Source organism: Carassius carassius, chromosome 6 (assembly GCF_963082965.1).
Source record: "Carassius carassius chromosome 6, fCarCar2.1, whole genome shotgun sequence".
NCBI classification, from domain to species: domain Eukaryota; kingdom Metazoa; phylum Chordata; class Actinopteri; order Cypriniformes; family Cyprinidae; genus Carassius; species Carassius carassius.
In genome coordinates this window covers 8,829,866-8,842,990 of record NC_081760.1, presented here as the reverse complement: position 1 = coordinate 8,842,990, position 13,125 = coordinate 8,829,866, and the positions used below count along the sequence as shown (strand labels likewise).

Below are 13,125 nucleotides of genomic sequence, written 5' to 3'. Positions count from 1 at the left end.
GTGACTGAAACGAGGTGCAGCATGGGTCCTGGTTCTCCCACACTGCTGTTCCCCATAATGCCACCCTCCCAAAGAGCAGAGTTTACACGAAGGCCACCTTGGCCCTCTCATTGGCGAAGGTTCTGGGTTGGAGGGAAAAGTGCATGTCACAGCGGGTTAAGAAAGCTCTACAAAAGTTGGGCTCACCCGAGTAAGACTCCGGAATGGGGAGACGTGGTTCCGGCTGGGAGGGGTTCTCTGATGGTACTGGAGGAACAGGTGGTGTGAGTGGCGCAGTGGGAGCTCGTAGTAGCTGGAACTGCTGGGTGAGCTCAGACACCTGCGTCACCAAAGCCTGAACCGCGCGACCAGTGTCATTAAGATTCCTCTTCTGGGAGTCCATCCTCCGAACACTGGCGCTGAGAAAATCTTCAAGGGCGGATGGTTGATTACTCGCTGCCTCCATTGTTGGCGATTTGAGTGCGTTGGTAGAGGTGATGGTGGTGATAGATCCGTGGTGGTGGTAATCCAGAAGCGGCCGAACAGGAAATAGACATATATGAACTGATCAATCATATCTCGCAGCACGTCGTTGACGAGTGCCTGGAAGACCGCTGGGGAGTTGGAAAGCCCGAAAGGGCATAACCAAGTATTCAAAGTGCCCTCTGGGGGTATTAAAGGCGGTTTTCCATTCATCCCCCTCCCTGATACGGACCAAATGATAAGCATTGCGTAAGTCCAGTTTTGTGAAAATCGAAGCTCCCTGCAACCTCTCGAAGGCTGAAGACATCAACGGCAAAGGATAAGTATTCTTTACCGTGATGTTGTTCAGTCCCCGGTAATCAATACAAGGTCAATGAAATAACCTTCTGCCCCTGAGTCCAGTAGTGCTTGACAGTCGTGGGTCTGTGCTGACCATCTTAGTCTTACCGGAAGGAGCGTAGATGATGATGAGGTCTTCTCGGCAGAGATCCCACCCGATAGTAGCCTCATACGAGTAGCCTCGCAGTGGGAGCTCGTAGTAGCTGGAACTGCTGGGTGAGCTCAGACACCTGCGTCACCAAAGCCTGAACCGCGCGACCAGTGTCATTAAGATTCCTCTTCTGGGAGTCCATCCTCCGAACACTGGCGCTGAGAAAATCTTCAAGGGCGGATGGTTGATTACTCGCTGCCTCCATTGTTGGTCAGATCGTTCTGTCACGCTAGTAATGGAGGACAGGAGGCAAATGCAAGTAAATGAAGTTTATTGAATGGAGGTTGTGATGAATGGATGCTGGAGAGTGACGCAGGGATCTCGACGGCAGCACAGACAGGTGAGTGGGCGATTTGAGTGCGTTGGTAGAGGTGATGGTGGTGATAGATCCGTGGTGGTGGTAATCCAGAAGCGGCCGAACAGGAAATAGAGCATGAGCAGGAACGCTGAAGGACGAACAGACATGAACACCGAGGACCTCAAACAACGATCTGACAAACAAAAGACGAAAGACAGGGCATTAAGTAGGCTGTTGGAATGAGCTGCAGCTGCCGCTGATCAGATGATCAGCGGTAACACCCACATGAAACAATCAACATGACGTAACATGAACACAGCAGGAGACGGTGCATTTATGAACCGTGACAGTCACTGCGAGTCTCAGGTTCACGCCGCACTCGCTCAGCCCTGCCCTAGGTTCGTCCCTTCTATCTCCCCCGTGATCTGCCCACTTTTCAGCATTTTTTCAAATATTGCCAGTGGGTGGAGTCAAGCCTTGACCAGGGGTTTTTCATTACCCTTTAAATGTGCTTGCTTGTTTCCCATATTTTTTGCATTTAGATTACTGCAATGCTCACTTTTAAGTAAATCGTTAAGAATGTGTCAGGTTTTTCAGATGATGTTTTATCCAAATCCATACATTTTCAAGATATTGTACAACAGATGTATAAATGGGAAAAGCTTTTATGATGCTCTTGCATAAATTGAAAAAAGTATTTTGAAACAATATTAACCCAGAAATTGCTATTAAATTTCACAAATAATTACAAGTAAAAGGATCCTAAAAAGGTATTTTGCAAAGCACAGTATGTGCTAATATAACAGTCCAATTGCACATTCAATTCAATTCAAGTTCATTTGTATAGCGCTTTTTACAATACAAATCGTTACAAAGCAACTTTACAGAAAATTATGTTTCTACAATATTTAGTAATAGCTTATAAGTGGTGACTGTCAGTTTGTGCACATATGACAGGATTTTTAGAAAAATAAATACAAGACGTAGTCAGCCAGACGATGAACATTATTAATATTATTAATAATTAATAATTATTATATGATGCAGTCACACTTGTAGCAATATTTGTTAGTTCTGTTTGTTGATTCAGGGTTAGCATCATCTGGGGTCCTCTAAGGGTCAGCATCATCTCTTCTCAGGTGTTCTGGATCCAGACTGGAGCTTGTGTAAATCCTGGCAACACATAGAAACAAATAGAGACATCATTAGCATAGCTGCTGATCCAACAAAGTAAAATTAATTAGTTTAACCCAAGCTAAAAAATAAAAATGCGCATTTGATCAGATGCAATTACATTCACAATTTAAGATACATTATTCAAATGCTTGGCGAAAGAGATGCGTTTTAAAAGAGATTTAAACAGAGACAGTTTGTCTGAACCCCGAACATTATCAGCAAGGCTATTCCAGAGTTTGGGAGCCAAATGTGAAAAAGCTCTACCTCCTTTAGTGGACTTTGCTATCCTAGGAACTACCAAAAGTCCAGCGTTTTGTGACCTTAGGGAGCGTGATGGATTGTAGCATGGTAGAAGGCTAGTTAGGTACGCAGGAGCTAAACCATTTAGGGCCTTATAGGTAAGTAATGATAATTTGTAACTGATACGGAACTTAATAGGTAGCCAGTGGAGAGACTGTAAAATTGGGGTAATATGATTATATTTTCTTGACCTAGTAAGGACTCTAGCTGCTGCATTTTTGGACTACCTGTAGTTTGTTTATTGAAGAAGCAGGACAACCACCTAGAAATGCATTAATAAATGCATTAAATGAATAATAGGACATCCGTCTAGTTGCAGATTGTAATCTACAAAATTCTGTGTAGTGTTTTTTGGTCCAATAATTAATATCTCTGTCTTATCCGAATTTAATTGGAGAAAATTATTTGTCATCCAATCTTTTACATTTTTAACACTCTGTTAGCTTAGATAATTTAGAAGTTTCATCTGGTCTCGTTGAGATATAAAGCTGAGTATCATCAGCATAGCAGTGGAAGCTAATTCCGTATTTTCTAATAATATTGCCAAGGGGCAACATGTATATTGAAAATAGAAGGGGACCTAGGACGGATCCTTGTGGCACTCCATATTTTACTAGTGATAAATGAGATGACTCCCCATTTAAGTAAACAAAATGGTAGCGATCGGACAGGTAGGATCTAAACCAACTTAGAGCCTGCCCTTGAATACCTGTATAGTTTTGTAATCGATCTATGAGTATGTCATTATCTATGATGTCGAACGCAGCACTAAGATCAAGTAAAACTATAAATGAGATGCAGCCTTGATCTGACGCAAGAAGCAGGTCATTTGTAATTTTAACATCTTAAACCCACTCCCACTGAGCTGGGTTTTGCAGTGCACACTATGAGCAGAGGATGTCAGATATAATGACCTTTGTCTCTGTGTTTCTTAGCCATCTGATCATTTGATCATATTCACACACAGCTCATTAGAATGGTGATGTGTCAGATCCTGTCCACAGGAACCCACAATTAAAATGTTCTTTATTGGACCACAAATTATGTCAACAGATCACACCCATGAATTTCTGATTTTATTCCATACAGTGAAAAGAGTATTAAATCTCTTTGATAAGCCAGTGATGTTTATTTGTCAGATCAGGACGTAAAGCTTGTATAATAGTTTGTAAGATTTAAGTTTTCAGTGTTTTGTCATGTTCTGTCTTCTACAGTTTTTGCATTAAAGACAGTTGCTATTTGAATTAATATGACCACTATTTACACTTTTTATCCTTTTGTAAATTTTGTTGTGGTTTTTATATCAGTGTGAACAGCTTCTGTGTAAAACGTTTACATATATACAACTACAGAGATTTACAAATCTATATGAATTCTCTGTCCTCTTTCTAAATGTTGGTGAATTGGAATTAGCTGAACTTTAAGATTTATTATTATAACAGTAAAGGCAATTAATTCCATGAACTTAGTATTGTTTGAATTCAGGTGTATGTAAACAGATGACTCAAAGTTAATGTTTTAAGAAAATGTTGTCCATTTGAAATTATTACATCCTTCTACACTGAATGTGGATCACACATATCATATTAGTGTTTATCCAAATTTAAAATGGTGACATGGTTAAAATATATACCATATAAAAAAAAAATTATGGAAGAAAGCAATATACGCTACTGTTCAAAATTTCAGGGTTATTTTACTTGAAAAAAAAAGATATTATATTTAAAACAAATGCTGTTCTATTCAAAAATATAATTTAAAAAAACTAAGCAATACAGCTGTTTTTAATAATGATATTATAGTAGAAAGAAAAAAAATATGCATATATATATATTTATATATTTCAAGTTACTACTGTTTTAACTGTATTTTTATCAAATAAATTCAGCCTTGGTAAGCCTAAGATACTTCTTTCAGAAATGTAATAAAATATTAATGACTTCAAACTTTTGAAAGGTAGTGTATGGTTATGTAAAACCATCACCTCCCCACCACTACACACACACACCTCCAAGTAAAAAAAAATTAGAAATTAAATTATCTTCTTGTCTTAAAGAAACCATTAACAGTACTAAAAACAGGACTTATTTCTGTCTTTGGATTTTAGGGTGAAATGTGACCCAGGCACATCTCACCCATGTGTTCTAGAAGTACACCTTATGTAAGAATACCTATGAATACTAATGAGGTAAGCAGGAAATCTAGAGTATGTTTAGCCTGCATAATACATTAGGCTCTATTATATCAAAAGATTAAGGAAAATCATGATTTGACCCCTTTGAACAGAAAAGGTTCATGTGGGGTGGGGTGTTTTAGTATAACTATCTGCATCTGTATGCAGAGTGCCAAGTTTCTGCTTAAAGCTTAATAGTCTACACATGGATGGACGGATAGATTTGTGCTGGAAATGCCCTGCTCTGGCCAAAGTAATGAAATTTAATTTTACTGATGAAAGCGGTGTTTGAATAAAAAGATGAGGATGATGGGTGTACAGGAGTGCGTAACGGAGGAAAGGTGAGTTTCCATAGCAATGTCCTTGTGGAGGGTTCCAAGTTGGAATGAATGGCAGCCGTTCAGTCATTCATCAGTCATTCTACTCTTTATAAAGAGAGGCACTCTGTCTTATTAAATACAAACAGTCTCCTTCCTTACCTCCTCTCAGTCCAGCTCACACTCACCTGCATTCACGCTTTACATATGCTAACGTACAGCTTATTAGTCATACTGGGGGGTTACGGCACATCCTGAGGTTCAGTGTCAGGGTCAAAGGACAGTAACAGCTGATGATGCTGAAATTATGAGTCAGAGAATTTTCTGTAAGTGTGTCTGCCCAGAGGAAAAGTTCATTGCTCAGAGGTTGCTTAAGAGACTTTGAGTCGAAAGTGAGTGATTTTAAAAGTGAATATACCATCTATCCCGCTTACATGTGCAGGGACTTAATGTTACGTAAAACTAAAACTATTCAAAATCATTGTTAATAGCTGGCATGAAGCTGAATTAAAATAAAATATATACTACTAAAATTAACACATAATTAGCACATAAAAAAATATTACAAATTAAATAAATTTGAACAGTACATTTTTTTTTTTAAATGTGCATAAATAATGTGGAAAGCCTGTCTGGAAACAACTATAATATTTCCAGTTATGTTCAACCTTCATCTTTGTTGGAGTACTTAGTTATGCTTTATCAATTGTGTCTAAGACTTTTCTAAAAAATAAATAAATAAATAGTCAGTAGCTGAAATACAGTGTTGCCACCAAGTTAGAGTTGCAGTACCAAAACCATGAATATTAATTGGTACCTTGACTAGGCATAAGGTTTGTAGCATTGTAAGTTTGACATAATAAATATTAATGAGTTAAGCTATCAGTGTGTTTTGACATCACAAACAATTCAAAACTTTTAAAAAACTTTTTTCGGGTTCCAAAATATAGAGCAATAAAATAAATGTGGCTTGCATCAGATAAAATCTGAGCCTAGTTTCAGACATTGTTGAGATCTCTTCTGAATTTCTAGAAGAGACACATACTAGTTTATTGGGGTCTTTTTCTAAAGGGAAACGCATTCTTTTAGACATAAGCAAAAGTCTCCATATAAAATCCATTTGAAACAGGTTTTTTTTTTCTCGGTCAAAATTAAAAAAAAAATACAAATATCTATAGAATTTCAAAAAATAAACTCCAGATTGTGAAATATAAACAAACAATAAACTACTAGTTCTAAACAATGTTGGAGATATAAACTAGCAATTGCAAGATGCAAACTCACAATTGTAAGAAACATTTAAAAACTGTAAGACAAAGTCATAGTTACCTTTTTTCTTTTTTATTCTGTGACAGGAACAAAACAAAAGTAATTGTGAGAATAAATCTGAATTGCTAGATATACATTCAGAAAGACATCAGATTCCTGTTGCAATTCAGACTTTTTTTATTTTTTTATTTGAATTGTGAAATAGAAAATCAAAATTTTTAATTTTGTTATTCTGTGGCCGAAATGTTCTCCCAAGTGAGATATTAAATAAATGTTTCTTTCTTGTGGATGTGTGTGTGTGTGTGTGTGTGTGTGTGTGTGTGTGTGTGTGTGTGTGTGTGTGTGTGTGTGTGTGTGTTTTGGATTTTATTTACATTACACTGTCCATTCTGTAATTTTTTTTATGGAACACCCATGATTATACATTGACTTTATTACTATGACCTTAATTAATTATAATCATGTTTGTTAACTGCTTTTAATCCTTCATTCTAATGCTTCCTTTAAAGGTTTGTTCTAGTTGCTGCATACCAACTATTAAACAAATGTTGTATACAGTTGCTGCTATTATAAATATTATTGAATCATTTGTGCTTACAATATAATATTATTTTAATACAATTGTGGCAAGTAACAGTTTATTCTGATGTTGATGTTATGTTAGTCAGTTGCTGAGTGACATTCATCATTCTGCCTGTCAAATATCTACAGTACAGACTAAAGCTCTTGTCAAACTCCTGCATGAATATTTACCAGGGGATATTTAATTTTGGAGATGTTCTGTGCCTGTGGGGTACCAGATTTTTGATCGACTTTCACTTTCCCCTTTGAATCTTTGTTGCATTTATTTGCACACTCTAACTCAACTCAGTGTGGATCTGAAGAGCAATGTCATCTTTCGAATTCACAGTCCTTGAGCGTTGCTTTTTACTCTATCCGCACCCATCTAAGCCCACAGTACAACTTTGAAGGGAAATTAGCCGAAGCCCTCCTGAATTTCAATGTTCAAATGAGGTACTGATGGATTAGCAAGCAACACTCTGTCAGAACAGTCTGTAACTGTTTTGTGCAGTCAAAAATTGGAGCTTCAGGTCTGCAAATTTTATATAGCCCTCATAAAAGTGACAAAGATGCATTCATAAAATTAAGAAGGCTGCTTTTTCTTTGTCTATAGTGGTTTCTCATAGACAATCCTTTATATTAATGTTTCTGTGAGAAAAAATAACACCAGTTTTGATCCATAGTTTGTCTGTAATGTGTGGCAGTTGAGGATCCAAATGCAGCTTTATTCCAAAGAGTGGTCAAAACAGGCAGTGTCAAAGAACAGCAAACCAGTACAATCCAGGATGAGACAAAAGAGTAATCCAATAAACAGGTGTAGGTCAGGGAAGGCAGCAAACAATCAAAAACAAGGTACACGGTCCAGGGATCAAAAACCACGAAGACAGGGAAGCTATGAAACACGGGAAAACATGGGAACTCAGAAACGTTACAGGCTCAGCAATGTTTGTATGGATGAGTGCAACCTTTATAGTCCTCATAATATGTGATAGCTGTAAACTTATGATGAGTCCAGGCAAAGGATTATGGGAAATGGAGACCGGGGTGAATGGCAAAGGTACAGGATGGGGAAAGGAAAATCACAATTCAATTAAATTCAATTCAAGTTTATTTGTATAGCGCTTTTTATGATACAAATCATTGCAAAGCAGCTTTACAGAAAATTAAGTTTCTACAATATTTAGTAGTAGCTTATAAGTGGTAACTGTCAGTTTATGTGCATATGTATTTTCAGATAAATTAATACAAGACATAGTCATCCAGAAGATGAACACTATTAACAGCAATTTTTATAAAAAGGAGTAAAAGTGAGCTCAACTTCTTCAAGACAAAACTGAGATTAAATGGAGAGAAAATACTTAAAATTCATAAAGACCCAATTCCACCTGTTGTTTTTTTTTTTTTTTTTTTTTTTTTGCACAATACTGTTACCACCCTTTACCATTTACCTTAACCTTAATTAGTTTACCCTGAAACTAATACATTTTAACATTACATCACATGTAGTTTCCAATGTAAACTTGCTTGGTAGCTCACCTGGTATAGCATTGCACTTGTGATGCAAAGGTTGTTGGTACACCGTGAGACATGGTTCAACAAAAGAGCTCAAATCCATGTAAATAAAAGGTGAAATGGAATGGTTGTTTAAGCAAATATATTTTTATCTTACTTTTTTAATACCATCAGTTAGGTTTCGTGTAGATGGTATGTTATTTTATAACACGATAAAAGCATTAATCTATTAGCTTCACTCATTGGACATTTGAACTGATGTGATATTTGCATGAATACAAACAGGACATTGCTCTTTGAAACTGCCGCAAAATGCCACAGTCTCTTTTTTTTCATCAGCCTGGATTTGCAGTTTGAGGCTCAATAAATAGTTTTAGTGAATACATGAAAACTTTTTTGGGGACCCCAAATTTAAAACCTCCTACAATGATAATTAAGACTTTTGTTATACAATTTAGGATAGAAACTCAATGTCGCTATTAAATTCAAAAGGCTATTATTTAATTAAATAAATGTGAGTGCTCCATGTTTCAAAGTAATAAAGAAGGATTTTTGCAGGCTCACAGTTTCAGAGCAGTTCCCAATCAATGAATACTGCACATTTATGATAAGTGATTCTCTGTGTTATACTGTAATGAATAATTACCCTATGATGTGTATAGTGTGATATATAGTAGTAGAGGAAAGTCATACATGATGTGTTTTGAGATTGTATAGGATTGGACATATGGTATTAATTTCATGTGTGCAGGTCTTAAAAATGTCTTGAGGTTTTATATTTGATATATCATGATATATTTTATATGACTTATACATTATATTAGAAGCCTTTTGAAGTTACATAAGGGCTACAGGAACAGAGAAAAAATTAAGTCATTACTCTATGAAAATTGCTCAGCTGAGACTATATACATCCAGATTCAAAACTGGCATGTCAACATCACGGATGCCAAAACAGCACTGTGCTTTGATTTTCCTCACACAAAATAAATTTTGTTCTGTTTCTCATATTTTTTGGAGCTTGGCAGACATGGTCATAGTGGACCCATGAAAACATTACTGCATATGAGATTGGAAGATGAGGGGGAATAAATGATAAAAGAAATTTTAATTTTTGGCTAAAAAATCCCAGCAATGCCACATACGACTTTCAGAGGAGTTCCAAACAAGGTTTTACACTGCTCAGATTTGCCAGGGTACCAAATCTCCATTCAACATCAATATAAACTCAAATATTTCTCAATAAATTATTCCAACATCAAAGTTAAATTATCCACATTTATTAATAACTTTATTCTCTTACTGTATTGTATGGAAGATGAACACATGCGACAAAGCTGATCCTTATATGAAACAACTGAGATCTTTATCATGAAGATTCTATCAGATGTTTTCCAGGGATTTGCATTTGCATTGGTGAAATCATGTGTGCATGTGTTTGTGCACATGTGTGCATGTTGTTTTCAGCATGTCTCTCTGCTTCAGTCTCCTGCTTTAATAAACCTCCCGGAGTTCGTATCTAATTGTGAGTGTGTGGATGACAGAAAGAGCAGCTTGTCTCTAATACTGTGTGACATTTACTCACACAATTTAATTAACTCTCCAATATTAGCCAGATTTCTCTCACTTTTCATCTCACGCACACACTTAAGTGTGCCCATACAAAATATGTTAATTTGAACTCAGACTTGTTTGCACTATGGAAGTTTTAAACTGCTTTAAAATGACCCTTCCTCTGTCTTTTGGGTGCAAAGCACTTTTGGTCACATGATCATGAGCCTCTATATATACATATATATATATATAGAGAGAGAGAGAGAGAGAGAGAGAGAGAGGTGCTGGTCATATAATAAGAATATCATCAAAAAGTTTATTTCACTAATTCCATTCAAAAGGTGAAATTTGGATATTATATTCATTCATTACACACAGAATGATACATTTGAAATGTTTATTTCTCTTAATTTTGATGATTATAACTGACATCTAAGGAAAATTCCAAATTCAGTATCTCAGAAAATTAGAATATTGTGAAAAGGTTCAATATTGAAGAAACCTGGTGGCACACTTTAAACAGCTAATTAACTCAAAACACATGCAAAGGCCTTTAAATGGTCTCTCAGTCCAATTCTGTAGGCTACACAATCATGGGGAAGACTGCTGACTTGACAGTTGTCCAAAAGACGACCACTGACACCTTGCACAAGGAGGGCAAGACTGTGACGACTGGGTGAAGGAGGAGCTGGAAACAAGTGCGAGTTAAACTGTTTAACGAATATGAAACAGACAAACAAGGGTACAACACGATGCTGGGAAGACGACAATCCAAGACGGCGGTGAGGCGGTGAGGAATGCGGATGGTGACGGTGAGAAGGCAGCAGGAGAGGATGGCACAGGAACTGCGGGGAATCGAGCCGAAGGTAAGTCGTGATGCTTTGTGGAAGTGCAGAGAGTGGATTAGGTTCCGGGGGAAGACACGGACATCCAACGCAAACAACACAGAAGCAAGAGACAGAGATCAGACATGAAACAACGTTCTCACAAACACAAGACGTGAGACAAGCCAATATATAGGGAGTGTGTAATGAGTGACAGCTGCTGCTGATGACAATTAACGGAGACGCCCACAAACTAATCAGTGCAGACGCGAAACACACAGACTTCACCACAAAGTGCAAAACCCAGAGATCACGGTTTACCAACCGTGACAGTACCCCCCCCCCCCCCTCTAAGAACTCCTCTTGGAGTTCCCAGAAGGGCCTTCCTGCTGATTGTAATCATCAATAAGGGATTGATCCAATATGTCCCTAGCACGTACCCAACTCCTCTCCTCCGGACCGTAACCTTCCCAGTCCACCAGGTACTGGAATCCTCGTCCCCTCCGTCTCGAGTCCAGAATACGAATAACCGAATAAGTCGGTTCCCCATCTACGAGACGCGGCGGCGGGGGAACCGGAGTAGGCGGATTAATACGTGCATAAAACACGGGTTTAATTTTGGACACATGAAAGGCGGGGTGTATCCTCCCGTACGCTGGAGGTAGTTTGAAGCGGACTGTCACCAGACTAATGATCTTGGTGATAGTAAACGGGCCAATAAATTTGGGAGCTAATTTATTAGATACGGAACGCAGAGGAATGTTACTGGTAGAACCCACGACGTAAACAGGAGGCTTTGACCGGTGGCGATCGGCCTTGGCGGTGGCACCTCTGGACAAACGCGTGAGCGGAGGGGACCGCGACTTCAGATTCCAGACTGGGAAAAACTGGTGGCTGTTAACCCAAACTGCACTGGAACGGAGAAAGGCCCGTAGCTGACACTGGTAATGAATTGTGAGCGTACTCCACCATAGAGAGTTGTTGACTCCAGGAAGAAGGATTCTTGGAGACCAAACATCGCAACATCCTCTCTAAATCTTGGTTGGCTCGCTCATACTGTCTGTTACTTTGGGCATGATAACCCGAAGACAAGCTAACTGACGCTCCTAGCAATTTACAAAACTCTTTCCAAAATTTGGATATAAATTGAGATCCCCTGTCAGAAACCACGTCTACTGGGAGGCCATGAAGCTGAAAGACGTGATCTAGGACAGTGACCGCTGTTTCCTTGGCTGTCGGTAATTTGGGCAAGGGAATGAAATGTGCTGCCTTCGAGAACCAGTCCACTACGGTCAAAACGACCATCATGCCATTAGAGGGCGGGAGGGCGGTAAAAAAATCTAGTGCGATGTGGGACCAGGGTCTCGAAGGGACAGACAGCGGTTGAAGGAGCCCATCAGGAGGTCAGTTAGATCACTTCCCACTTGCGCAAACTGAGCAAGCCAAAACAAAATCGCGGACGTCACGAGCCATAAGTGGCTACCAGAATCGTTGTTTAACCAACCCATTAGTTTGACTTATCCCTGGGTGAGAAGCCATGTTAGAGCAGTGACCCCACTGGATGACTTCGGGCCTTAACCCCTCCGGCACAAATAAACGGTTCGGTGGACAACCGGGCGGAGGTGTTACCCCTTGTAAGGCCATCTTGTCCTTCGACTCGACCTCCCATACAAGTGCTGAGACCACTCATTTCTCAGGTAAAATACACTCGGGAGTCACCGGGCGGGCGGAGGGATCAAGAAGACGTGATAAAGAATCGGGTTTGACATTTTTGGAATCCGGGCGGTACGATAAAGTAAAATCAAAGTGACCGAAAAAAAGTGCCCACTGAGCCTGCCTGGAATTGAGTCTTTTGGCAGTTCTAATGTATTCTAAATTCTTATGAGCGGTCCAAACAATGAAAGGTACCCCTGAGCCTTCCAGCCAGTGACGCCACTCCTCTAAAGCTAATTTGACTGCCAACAACTCTCTGTTACCAATGTCATAATTGCGTTCAGCAGGAGATAATCGATGGGAAAAAAATGTGCAAGGATGTACTTTATCGTCCGAGACAGCACGTTGGGACAACACTGCTCTTACCCCCACCTCTGACGCGTCTACCACCACCACGAACTGCCGTGTGGGATCAGGGGCCACAAGGATGGGAGCCGAAACGAAGCGGCTTTTGAGGTTAGTGAACGCAGTCTCAG

At 38.9% G+C, this 13,125-nt stretch overlaps 1 protein-coding gene across 1 annotated transcript in view; it reads left to right on the top strand.

The window, feature by feature from the left end:
* The first annotated feature begins 1,749 nt into the window (after window positions 1-1,749).
* Window positions 1,750-13,125, top strand: part of LOC132142351 (mitochondrial dynamics protein MID51-like) — a 135,752-nt gene continuing 124,376 nt past the window's right edge. The window contains exon 1 of the mRNA XM_059552153.1: window positions 1,750-1,758. The gene's annotated coding sequence lies outside the window, so the exon portion shown is untranslated. The remainder of the gene's footprint in view (window positions 1,759-13,125) is intronic.